We start from the raw sequence: 13,358 nt of genomic DNA on the forward strand, positions 1-13,358 counted from the left end.
CTTAGGGGTCTGAAATGACACGAAACTCAAAAGTTGGCACAATGCTGTAGTAATTCCTTGAAAAACAACCAATAAGTATCCACAATTCTTGAAAATTCACTGCCTCTCTGATTCTATGTACAATGGCAATTTAAATCTAAACTCCTATTATCCATTTTTCCAGAGAATTTCAATAAGTTATCTGCTTCATATAAGCAGGCAGATTCACTTTGAGCAATTGCTCAATTTCATGGTTCACACTCTTCAAGGTGGAATTCTTTAAGAAGTATGTCAGGCATCATGGCCATAAACTCCCTTAAGACATGCTTCACTACCAGTCGCTTAGGCAAGAAGCGAGGCAAGGCAAAGCCTGTATCGCTCCCCATCAGGAAAAGTTAAAATCTTGTCCACTTCGTGCTAGGCCCTTGCAGCTTTAAAACATGGGTTGCTACTAAAAAGGAATGTATTTATATGGCCCAGAAAATTTTCCAACCTAACCGAAGTGAGACGAGAGATGATACAAATCCTCAGTGCCTCAAGAGGCCTGAGGCAAAGCAACATGGCGATGCAAAGTTGAGCTGCTGAAGTTAAGGGCTTGAACCGGTGGCTTTTTTTTAGATTTGATCTCGCCTATTTATTTTTGAGTTGTAACTAATATCTAGCACACGAAATTATACCACATTACTATTTTAAACTTTGCAGACCAACGAAATTGAAGGCTGATTATAGGATCGCAAAATCCAAAAATCACAAAACAAGACCTCAGAACCCTCATAATCACATCTGAATCTCCAGTAGCAAGGTTAGTCGATGTCAACAATGGATTTCCCAGCTGCTGACGCATCAGTCAATTTTCTATGTTTTTTCCTCATTCATCTTCTTCTGCTGGCACATAACATCATACCTCGTTACTATTCTGAAGTTTGCAGAGCAGCCTGATTAAAGGTTGATTATTGGACGGCAAAACAAACAAAACACAATCAAATACCTAAATTGCATAAACCCATAATCACATCCAAATCTCCAGCGACAAGGCCAATTGACGTCAACCATGTCCCTCCCACAATACAAAATAACATAAACAACATATTCATTAATTTCAACAACAAAAACAAGGGAGCTTCCTACTCAAATTGTTACTTTTGACAAGAATCGGCATATTCTTGGGGGTGGGCCAAATTCCTATGTTACTTTCCAGTCTTCTTCTTAATCTACTTCTTATAAACAGTCTCTCTCTCTTTTTTTTTTCTTTGGCCATTGGCACTTACTATCTCAACTCAGAGTTGCATCTTTCCCTTTTCTTTTCTTTTTTTTTAAGACTTTGTTTGGGTTAACAAAATCTTTTCTTAACTTTGGTTGGCTACTATTTAACAAAATTATCTTGAGTAGTAAATCAATTTTTTAACCATTGCTAGGAATGAAAATTGGCTTGATTATTGTTGGGTATGAAATATCTTTGGTTAATAATAGATTGTTGTTTAAATTCTGTTGTTGAAACTTTGCCCTAATTTTTTTGATTAGTTTTTTTAAAAATTTTGTTGTGGGTTGGTTATTGTTGTTTAATTTTGGTAATATTATGCTACTACACTAAAATTCTATAATTTTGATTATTATAATTGGTATTTAAAAAGTAAGAAATTTTTTAATCATTTACATTTTCTAATGAATATTTAGTATATATTGGAATGTTGGAAGCATGATGCGTTTCTTTTTGTGTGTCTTTGATATGTACCCTCAAGTATTTTTTTAATGACCGGGTGTTCAGGTTAGCTTACGCGCACCTCAACTAACCCTGGGACCCACGCAAAGCACCCCCTTCACGTGAGTAGGGCAAATCTTGGGCAGAGCCCGCAGGCGACACCACATCACGAAACACTTAGGCTTTGGTTCACTTTTCTCCCTGAATAGCAATGCTTTACATGGGATGGTAACAACAAGCTCCATCCAATAGTCAACTAACCAATAAATTTTGTCAATATCATCATATCAATCTTCCAATAGATAGTCTTGATATGAATAGGATTTTCAAGGGGGGCGGACAACTTTCATAGAATAATGTACATGCCCCGGCGTAGTTGTCATGATACCGCCATGCTTACTCAACACCGAGCACAATTCTCACTTTCACTCCATTGATTTGCAATTAGTTTCCTCATTTCATTATATGATATTCCCAAAATTATTCACTTTGCTTGGTTACAGTTTTTCAAAAACATTTTTCAAAAAATTCTACTTTCTTGTTTTCTGTGTTTTTTTTTTTTACTTTTTAGATATACCTAACATAAATATACCTAAAAAGTAAAAAATTTGTAAAAAAAACCTTTTAAAAATTCACTAAATACCAAAAATACAAAAAAAATACGAGAATTCAGTATATTTTTTGTATTTTTATGTATTTATTAATTGTTTTAAATATTTTTTCGCAAATTTTTTACTTTTTAAATTCATCTAAGTAAGGTGCATCTAAAAAAATTTAAAAAAAAAAAAATTAAAATTTTACAAATATTCACTAAAAACAAAAAAACACGAAAATCAAAAAACTTAGTTTTCAAAAAACTTAATCCAAAAAATTCAAACCAAACACACTGATTATTATCTTAATCTTCCTTTGAAAACAAGGATTATCCAAGCAACATGTATAGATGCTCGTGCGTACCATACAATAATTAAGTGGCTTATGAACAGAATAGAAGTTCAATTCTTCTCCATGTCCCATGCCCTAGCCAAACTTAGGCCCTAGAGACGTATTTCCGAATTTTATTTTTTTCCTGCTTTTTATCTAGGTGATACTCATTTTTAAGGGTCTACCCTCGTGTAAGTGCACATTTTTACACATAAGACTCCTTTGAATGAGGAAAAATATATATAGGTTGCAACTATGAGGCAAAAATTACATAACATCAACAATTAATGATCCTTTGGAGAACCATCTAGTATCCATGGTGCCCCATTAATGACTGTATACCCCAATGTTTTTTAAGGCGAAAAGCGAACCAAGGGGACAAGGTCTCCTAACGCCTAAGCGCGAGGCGAAACGAGGGCTTCATCGAATCGAGGTGACCACAAACGACATTTTTTTAAAATAAATAGTATAGACAAAAATATAAATATTTTCAAGAACCATCATGCATTTATCATTCCAAATACTAAATATCCATAAACAACAGAAAATATCCAACAAAGACAAATACAATCCAACAATCCAAAGGTTCTAAATAATTGAAATTTTTTTCATTAATTCTAACCAACCAAGCAATTGAAATTTTTTCATTAAATAATTGAAAATTTTCAGCAAAATAATTAAAAAATTTCAGCAAAATTAATTGAAATTTTTTCATTAAATAATTGAAATTCTTCAACAAAATAATAGAAAATTTTTCAGTAAATAATTGAAATTTTTCAGCAAAATTAATTGAAATTTTTTCAGCAAAATAATTATATAATTAACACAGAAAAATAATTGTAAAATAACACAAAAAAATAATTAAAAAAAAAGAAAGAAGACAAAGAGAGAAAAAAATTAACAGAGTAGAGTAAACAAAATAATTAACAGAACCAGGAGAGAGAGAGAGAGAGAGAGGAAGAAGAGAGTATACAGAGTACAATTTTTCAAAGCAACAAAGTAAAAAAAAAATTAAAAAAAAAATAAATTAATTAATTAATTAAAAAATAAAAAAAAAATAAAAGGTCTGCCTACATAGTATAATTTTTCAGATCAGAGTGAAAAAAAAAAAAGATGAAGAAAGGAAGAAGAGACGAAAGGAAGAAGAAGAAAAGAAGACGAAGACGCAGCAGTAGGAGGAGAAGAAAGGAAGGTACTCACCTTTGTCCGAAGAAGGAAGAAGCAGCCGCAGGTAGTCAGTCAGTCGTTTGAAGCAAATGTCGACTGAGAGGAAATCGACTTAGGGTTTCGACTGAGAGGAAGTCGACATATGAAGAAGAAAGCAATCATAAAGTGCATCGCATGTCCACAATTAGCACAAAAGTCATCCAAATGAAAGGCCCAGATCTGTCGAACTGAAATCAGACCGAAATTAATGAAGCGTCGCTTCGAATTGCCTCTCGCTTCGTCGCCTAAGCCTCGCCTCATGCACTTCGACTTCGCCTCACCATTTCGCCTTGCCTCAGTGAGTCTGAAGCGCTACATCGTCGCCTCGCCTCGCTTAGCGCTTAGGCAAGCGCTTACTCACGCCTCTGATAACACTGGTATACCCCACAATTATCCATGATGAATATTATTAATACAGTGAACTCTCTAATTATTGATATTGAATAAGGATAACACCAATGATTAATGACCTTTTGAGGGACCATCTAGCGTCCATGGTGGATTACTAATGATTTCACAATCACAGATTAACCCTTGTTGCATCTTTTAATAAGCAAAATATATTCAATAAAGGTAATGTAACGGGTGCATATAGAATCAAAATGAAAAAAAATAATAATAATAAGAAAAATAAAAAAAAGCCATCCAAAATTAAAAAGAACAAAGTGAAATCATCTAAGTATGTCATCTCTACCATTTTGAAGGTTCGCCTACTCAGGTACCACCAGTTGCATGACAGCAGTGTTTTCAAAGGCGTGCATCAGGGCTAGGCAGGGCAATAACGCCTCAAGGAGTTCAATTTTATGCTCGACACCAACTAGGCGTATGCATCTAGGCCAAGGCATTTGACTCAGACACACATTTTGCGCTTTAATGGTCACAAGCCCCACGAGTACTGAGGTACAATTTTTATTTTTAAAATATATATATATGGAAAAATAAGAGGCGTCTTAGAAATACAAGAAGAAGGCAAACCTAGAGTTTTGATTCAACAGTTCATTGGCTTCCGATCTACGAAGACATTGATTTCAAGATTTGATTCTTCTTTTTCAAATTCAATTTGTTGCCTCTTGAGTCAGATTTGCAACAATGCCCAATAGGTAATCCTCTCTGGTTTTCTCAATTTCTCTCCCTTCGTCTCTCTCGCACTTTTTTTTTTTCATCAGCAACAAAATGAACTTTTATTCTCTCTCTCTCTCTCTCTCTCTCTCTCGTAATGTGTAATTTTGTCAATGGCCTCCTTTTCAAGTACACAAAATATCTATGTACACCAATATACACAAATGTCTTTAGTGATGATACATATAGTGGGTAGGGGGGGAAAATTGTGGTTGTATTTAAAAGCTCCCTCTATTGGTGTTTGCCTTTTTTAATGGAACTTAATGTAAGTTCATTAATGACTTTAATAAATTCATTACGTTTCAATGCTTGGAATGGCTTTTCTAATTTTAGTTGCTATTTTTTTTTCCCCTTCAAAAACTCCTTTTTATGCTATTTTTAATTAATTATACTGTACAAAAATATAAAAAATAAAAATAAAAATAAAAAAGCTTACGACTCGCCCCATGAGGGGTATAATGCCTCGCCTTGTGCTTTTGCTTTGAAGAACTTTGCATCACAGCACATTGACACTACCATCCAAGCCGTCCATTCGTTTTGGCATCACACCCACCCTCCCAAGTAACCCAAACAACTCCGATCAAATGGAGAATAAATAACATACTACACAATTCTCAAACCACCTAACATGACATAATAAATCACTCAATGGTCCACTGCACGCCCACCCATAAAACACCAATTTAAGATCATTTAATGCTCTTAAAAAAATTATCAATAGCAAGAATCAAAACCAATGTTGTGGTACAAATAAATAAAGTCAACTTGAAAGCTACCCACAATAATAATTAAATATATCCAATAATTAACAATATTTATCAAAAAAATATATATATATATCCAATAATTAACAAGGTTTGCAGAAAATATTAATGTATAGTTTAGAAGCCTAGAGCTAGAATAAAGATGAAAAAAACGTATATATAGAGCTTTATAACAAGTGCATCTAAGTCTCGTACGTAAGCAACCAAAAATTATTGCAGTTGTACTATGATCACTTAATTGTAAGCTGGAATAGAAATCAAACCACCAATAACCCTACAATGATTTGAGTTATACACTGACACTCATGGTTGGAATCTACAAGAGTTCATTGGTTTTGTTGCTACAATCAGATCAATTGCACGAGAAACAAGTGAATTTTCAATCATTGTAGAATTACCCTAGAAGTTATCTTTGAGTCCTAACCTATTTGCCTTAAAATTACCCTGAAGGATATCTTTTTAGTCCTTAACCTATTTGCCTCAGTCATAGACGAATTAACTAGACACATTCAAGATAATGTCCAATGGGGTATTTTGTTTGCAAATTATATTGTCCTAATAGATAAAAAGCATGAAACTAAGGGTTGGTTTGGCATAAACTAAATAATACAAAAGTCAAAAAGTCACTATCCTATTTAGTCACATCATCTTATTTAAATCACATCACCTCTCTAACACATCACATCAAACCCAACCCAAACCCAACCCATATAAGCCAATAAGTCAAAAAGCGCACTTTTTTAGAACATCCCAAACCAACCCTAAAAGAGAAATTAACTCTGAATAGCAGGGTTGAGATGTGGCCTCTGCAAAGGTATCAGGTTCACAAATATGGATGAAATTGCAAAAAATACTCAGGGGAATTAAAAAAATTGGAAGCTTAACAATAGAAGTTAGTGATCAATCCCACACAGATGCTATGTAGACCCACGGTGTTCAACCTCAGGCATTATTGATGATAAAAGGGGAAAGAATCTGATTGTCAAAAATGCACTGGGTGCAGGCAGAGACAAGAGAATGCCGATTTGTAGCAATGAAAAAATGAATACAAGTCTACAAAGATGACTCACTATTTGAATTTCTAAATACCAAAACACAACAGCCTAGAAATTCAAGTTTTCAACATAAGAATATTTGGTGATTAAAAGCATAGCGCACACAGATTTCATGTTGTTAGTAAAAAGAATTTTATGCATTGGATTCTTACCATACAAAAAATTTGCGAGTAAAACTTTCTGCAGAACTTTCAGCCTTTTGTCGTCTGCCTCGCCGAAAAAAGACATGTTGAGTTGTAAAGATCTATTATAGAAAACAAATATTTCAACTGAAAAGATAAAATCAACTTCGAGACCAACCTCAACAATTCAAATTATCAAATAGCAGAGATTGCTCCTTGAGTTAATACTAATACTATAAAGAATAGAAGCTGCAAACGAAATAACAAGAATTTACCTCCAGTACTGTCCAAGACAGCAGCTAACAAACTGGCAGCCTAACCTAAAGACTATCACTATTCATAGATGTCAATATATTTAGTATTGACATCCACGTCCTAGAAATTCCATGGTTTGGAGTTGAGGCTAATTCATTTTTTATCTTCCATCTGTGCCACTAAAATAATTTTATTTATGTTCATTGGGTTGTTACAAATCACATCTATTCTAATAATTTCAGGATTTGTTGTATGTGGGCTGTGGTAAAGGTCCGTAGAACATTTATGAATCATTTCAAGTTTTTGGATTTAATGGGGTTTATATTGAGCCCAAAAATAGTTTACACAGCCGCAGACTGAAGTATTTTTTTGTTGTTCTGGTCTCTTTTTTCCCCTTAATTTGTGATAAGCTATGAGCCTATGAGGCACTGACACTCCATTCATTTTGGTTGCAGTAGAGAAGAGCAATTGAGAGAGGCAAAGAGTATATCTCCATAAACAAAATCAATTGCCTCTCCCATCTTGGTAGTATTCCTCTTATCATCTTCAATTTACGTTGACTCTATGGTAATTTTTTGTGCAAATTTTTGAGAAATGTTAACACCATATCACTATTACTTCCTAAACAAAATATTGAGGTTGCATATATTTTTTTATGTATGATCTATTATGAATTTAAATACTTTTGACATTTGTGATGTAATGATTTTTTATTGATGAAACAGTATTTTGTGTGTTGAATGCTATTTGAATTATAGATCGAGTGGTTTCTAGTTGATAAGTATTTTCATTGTCTTGGTCGCATGAACTTACAAATGCAAGCAACTTGAAAACTAGTGTATTGGAAAATCGATTCTGCGGATATTGGAAGAACAATTGTTCATCTATATTTAGTTTCATTTCGTTTGTGATGCTGGCGTAAGGTTGGCTGCATATATGTATCATACACTTGACAATTCAAGCTGATTCCAACCTAGAGCCAACTTAAGAGTCGAACTTCCAAAATAGTAGTTAAAATAAGGACAAGAACCCTCAGCTCCTATCAGTAAATGACATACTACAAGCTACACCCCAAAAATTAATTTGTGCCAGTCATCCACTTTTATATATCATAATCTATTGCAAAAAATGTGGAATAGTTTTTTAAAAAAAAACCTTCGTAATGGGTATATACACTTGTAATGTGTTTCATGTGTGTATAGTGTTAGGAAGTGTCCAACAAGTGTCGTGTCCTGTCGTGTCGGTGTCAGACACGACACGTTAACTTTTTAGAAGAGTACGTGCTTCTTGGTTGGGCACTCTAGTTCATTTCTTACGTTTTGCTCCTATTCCTGCTGTCTTGAATAAAACATCAAGCCAAAAAAAAAAAAAAGCAGCGGGCATCCTTTCTCAATTTTTTCTACAAAAGAAAAAGGCAGTAACTATTCACAGCCCCCACTCCCCCCAAAGCCATATTTTCATCAGCCTAAACAGGAAATGAACTTCAACCTTCTCCTCTCCACTTGGCTTATTAAAGGCCCAAAAACTATAATTGGTTGCTATCCAAAATGTTCCTGGACACATTAAAATAAATCCAGCAACCCTTTCCATTGGTAACAAGCCAATGACCCACCAATTCAAATTCCCAAAGCCATTCTCCAACTTCTGACAACCCTAAACTACTAGTGCTTTACATAACCAATTGAACCACAATTAAGTCACTGTAGGTTGCTCCACTCAAGGTTTTCACTATGTCTCACGATAAGATTACATGGCAGAAGCACCCCCAATGACATGGAGTAGGTCATAAAAAATCAATAAAGAACAGCAAAAAAAAGAAACTCTAGACCTTAGGTTCACAGCTTTGATGACTAACTTGGCCAGCAATACATGTGCATCAATAAAACCAATATTTACCACCTAAAGATAAACTCTTCTAGAGCCATTGGTAAAACTAAACCATGCTTTTTTACTTTTGAACCACAAACTCATATTGGTATTAGATTACCTCCCTCTCTGTGAGGTTCTATGATTCCTGTAACATGAGTTAACAACACAGCATATTCTCTCTCTAACAAGTAGCCTGATGAAGCTACATCAGCAATCTAGTTACTCTGTTCAGTTGACATCAAATATCCCAACAGTCAACATCACTCTACAACCATTTAATGAGTAAGAAACCAAATATAATAACATCTCCGTTTTCACCTCTTGCTTCTCTTTTTTATTTCCTGTCTTTTCTTTTATTGATTTACAGGATTCAATCATAACCTACTCAAAAGAAACGTTCCACAATCCTAAGTTCAAAAATACATCTAGAGGCATTCATTTAAGAAACTGCTAATCTATTGCAAAACACTAAACTTAGAACACTCTCAACCAGAAGCAGAAAGCATTGCCTTCCCATTGGATGTGAAAACTACTTTGCTAGTATGGAAAAAAAATAAAATATATATGCTAATATTGCCATTTTCGTAGTTCACTTTTTTTCATCTCTCTTTGAATTTCACAATCATATAAGACTTAGGATAATGAATGCTATTGTCATTCATAAGCATAACATAGACTGAAGAAACCTGGGTTCAAACGATAAATAATCTTGCACTTAATATATCAAACCAAAGCATCTAGAACTAACAAAGAGTTAAGAGCTACAAAATAATGACAACCTAGGGGCTAGGATCCAAATACAGAAGTGAAATTGTCTTCCAGTATAATTTAGAAGCATTAAAAGCAAGCAGAGCAACACATTGAATTTCAACTTCACAGGTACAGATCCGTCTATCAGTCCCTATCCCAATAAATTATTCTTCATGGTTTCTGCTCTTGACCTTTGCTCAGAAGTGTACAAGAAAAACAGGTCTATACTGTTTTTCATAACAAATAGCATGTCATTCCAAGGCAAGAAAACTCAGGACAGAAGTAATCATGATTTTTCAGATCATTCCAACTGTAAGTTCGAGTCTCCATTTCAAATAAGCATTTTTGCACTTAATCATCACATGATTCATGTCAAACTCGAGATGCCTTTCCCAACAACATTATAGGAAATTCAAACACTCTTTCTAATGATTGAACATTCCAGTACATGAAACTGGAACATTAGCAACAAAATCAAAAGAAGCCTCACTGGGAGAATCAAGGATTCATACAATACTTGGGTGAAAAATCAATTTACTATTGGTTCTTTAACTGAAACCTATGTCGAATGTTTGGAGGCACTCTTTATTGATGAAAGATCAGTGATGTTGTCATGAGAATTGTGGTACGTCAACAGTGCTTAGTTGCACGAAGCAGGATTGGGAGCGGGGGTTGGCGGAGGAATAAGGGCATATAGAAAGTTTTTAAGGCTAGGAGCGCTTACGGGGGAGAGTATATATTTATATAATAAATATATTCTAACAACTATTTTTTCCTGCTTAGTTATAATGTGTTAAAACATTAATAAATATTAGAAATTAATATCAACTATAAATTGTCTTTTGTTGAGTATAAATATAATGTAAATAGAAAATATTTAAAAAGTTTTAGTTGTTTCTTTTGTTTTTTTAAGATTTATATGTATGAAAGGTTCTATCTCAGTTGGGAGTGACCTTCTTCCTTAACAGGGGCGAGTTTCTTACAACTTTCTTACTTTCGAGCGCAAAATTGAGTTCTGGTTTCTGAGTAAGAAACATCATCCCAGTAGGAGTTTTGTGCTACTAAGCAATAGTGTACTCAATCAATGTTTGAAGGACCTACAACTTGCATCAACTCCTCATGCAATTGGGGGGACTTGGCGGATCCAGTGGAAAAACTGGGGGTCCGTATGAGCATTTGGTACATGTATGATGTATCAGTACGTGAAAAAGCACTACCAAGGATTCCCCCCCTGAATCTTAGATAGGCCATCCAAGGGTTCGACGCGACATGGGTAGACTTGTTCGAACTAAATGGCTCATTTTTTTCACAAAAATTGTCCATTCAAAACTCCACTCTCCCAAGACTTAGTTCATTATACTTGATTTGTTTTCTTCCTAAGGGAACTTCCAAGGAAATATATGAGAAAAAAAATTAGGATCACTTTTGATATCTAAATTCAATGTGTGCTATTAGCATAACGCATACTTTTTTCTCAGCAAACTTACACGTTACAACAACAAAGTTGTTCAAAGGTTCAAGTTACTTCAAAAATACCTCACACAAGGCATAAGGGCAAGAGATTACAGTGAAAGTGAATGGCCAGCTATTCAAGTGCCTATACACTCAGACAAAAGCATCATTTTTCAATTCAAACAAAGCTAGAAGCAAACAAAGTCTGACAGTTAATCATTTAATGCTACACACCTGTGCAACATACCAAGAAAACAGTTCGGTAGACAGCCTAGGGCAATTAATGACCTGAAACCTAATCAGTGATCACCACTGTGAATGGTCAAGATTGCACAAGGTTAATCTAAACTCAGGAACATCCCATTTGAAAGTAAGGGAGCCTATTACCCCCAACAAACTTAAAAGTCATCTCAAAATAGCAAAAAAATTAAAGAGAACATACAAAATTCCTCAACACCTTGCCCCTGCAAAGCACGGATACGACACGGACACACGAACACGTAAATTTCAAAAAAATGTAGGACATGACACGTGGGGAACACGTGCAAACTATATAATTTTATATATCATATATATGAATATTTTAGTCAAAGATAATAATTTTTAAAGTCTAAAGGAAGAGAGAAGTAAAATTTTACAATATTTTCGTTTTATCATTAAATTTCAAATTATTTTATTTAGGCCTGTAACGTGTTTAATTTGTGTCGAAGTGTTGGGAAGTGTCTGACGAGTGTCGTGTCGTGTAGTGTCAGTGCCCGACACAATGTCAGACATGACACGTTACATCATTTTTATCTTTGCATCTTCCTTTCTGGTTCATTCAGTTACAGCCACGAAGTGCTCAGAAGACAAACCAGCCAAACAACACCGCAAGAAAACACACAAATTCCAGCGTCACATTTTGGGGCCACAGTATACGATCACGATTCAACTCTGCTAAAAAGTAAAGCCAAATAAATAAGGAATTCAGCTTCAAAAAGCTTCTTTAAAAAAATAAGATGGCATTTTATTAAATAATTCAACTAATCCAACACAGTTTCTGCCTTGTTTCTCTGTCATGATTTTTAGTACTTTTCCAGTCATAGTTTCTGGTGTCCTTCAATTTTTTTCAAATGTCACTGTACTTACATTCCCCTAAATGTATTGACTACGAACTTCCGGTTCAACTAAAATCATTAGAATGCCAAGGGTGATTGAATGTGAAATTCCTTCAACTTGAAGTAAATGAAATTAAACGTTGTGGGGAAGATAGGTTAATTCAAAGAAAAGATGAATCCTCCAAACTCAAGCCCATGCGATCAATAAGCTCGAGCGCAATATGTTATATGTCAGCACATCAACCAGGGAAGCATGACAGACCTCCTAGGTAGCATGTCACAAGTTGGATATGCCTCCAAACGGGGCTTTTTTTAGTTTGTTTAAATAGGACACCCTTTGCACATGTGGCAGACACCTAAATGTATTGCCTAGACAAATACAAAACAAATAAAAATAAATAAATTTTAAAAGTGTGTAGATTTGCAAATTAAGCACATCATATTCCATGCTTCAATTGTTCACTACACCAATTTATTCCTGCTCCAGGCTTTTAAATTTTTGAAACTGTAGCCCTTACAACTTCCAATTTGCTTGAGATAATTACGAATTTTTTAAAATGAACATTGGGCTATCTTTCCTCACTTCTTCCCAACATGCATATCATTTTCACAGATGTGTTTGCGTGTGACAGTTTGTGTATTTAATAATGAGAAATCTTAGAGACACTAACAATTTTAATAACACACACACAAGATTTGCAAGGGTTCCCTCATCACGTGATGGTGAGCCCCCACCAAAGCTTGTGACTTGTGAGCATATTAGTAAGATTATTTTAGTAGGGAGTGTTAAGAGTCCCTAATATCGTTGTTTAATAATTACGTCATGGTTGGGCTGCTCCATCATGTCTCTATCCTAATTTTTAAAAATTTGCCAATTCAAAATGTTCATAGCATGCCGTATCTATGTCCCACCAGGTTACGTCAGAAAATATTTTCATTTTCAATGCTTGCTTTGTACAAGAATACAAGTCTACACACTACAATGTAGCGTGAATAACTACATTTAATTAACATTTAAAATGGTTACTTGATAACAAAATCAATAGCCAAGCCACTAAGTTTTGGAT

General features: G+C 34.5%; 1 protein-coding gene across 5 annotated transcripts in view; it reads right to left on the reverse strand.

Annotated features, from left to right (window-relative positions):
• Positions 1-13,358, reverse strand: part of LOC114309300 (uncharacterized) — a 39,204-nt gene that overhangs the window by 15,254 nt on the left and 10,592 nt on the right. For 2 of the 5 annotated variants that reach the window (XM_028255017.2, XM_028255016.2), the window contains exon 9: positions 6,899-6,990. The exons of 2 other annotated variants lie outside the window; for them this stretch is intronic. The gene's annotated coding sequence lies outside the window, so the exon portion shown is untranslated. The remainder of the gene's footprint in view (positions 1-6,898; positions 6,991-13,358) is intronic. One more of the 5 variants, XM_028255019.2, reaches the window with a different exon arrangement.

Source organism: Camellia sinensis, chromosome 14 (assembly GCF_055761805.1).
Source record: "Camellia sinensis isolate YWXY chromosome 14, ASM5576180v1, whole genome shotgun sequence".
In the NCBI taxonomy this organism is placed as follows: Eukaryota; Viridiplantae; Streptophyta; class Magnoliopsida; order Ericales; family Theaceae; genus Camellia; species Camellia sinensis.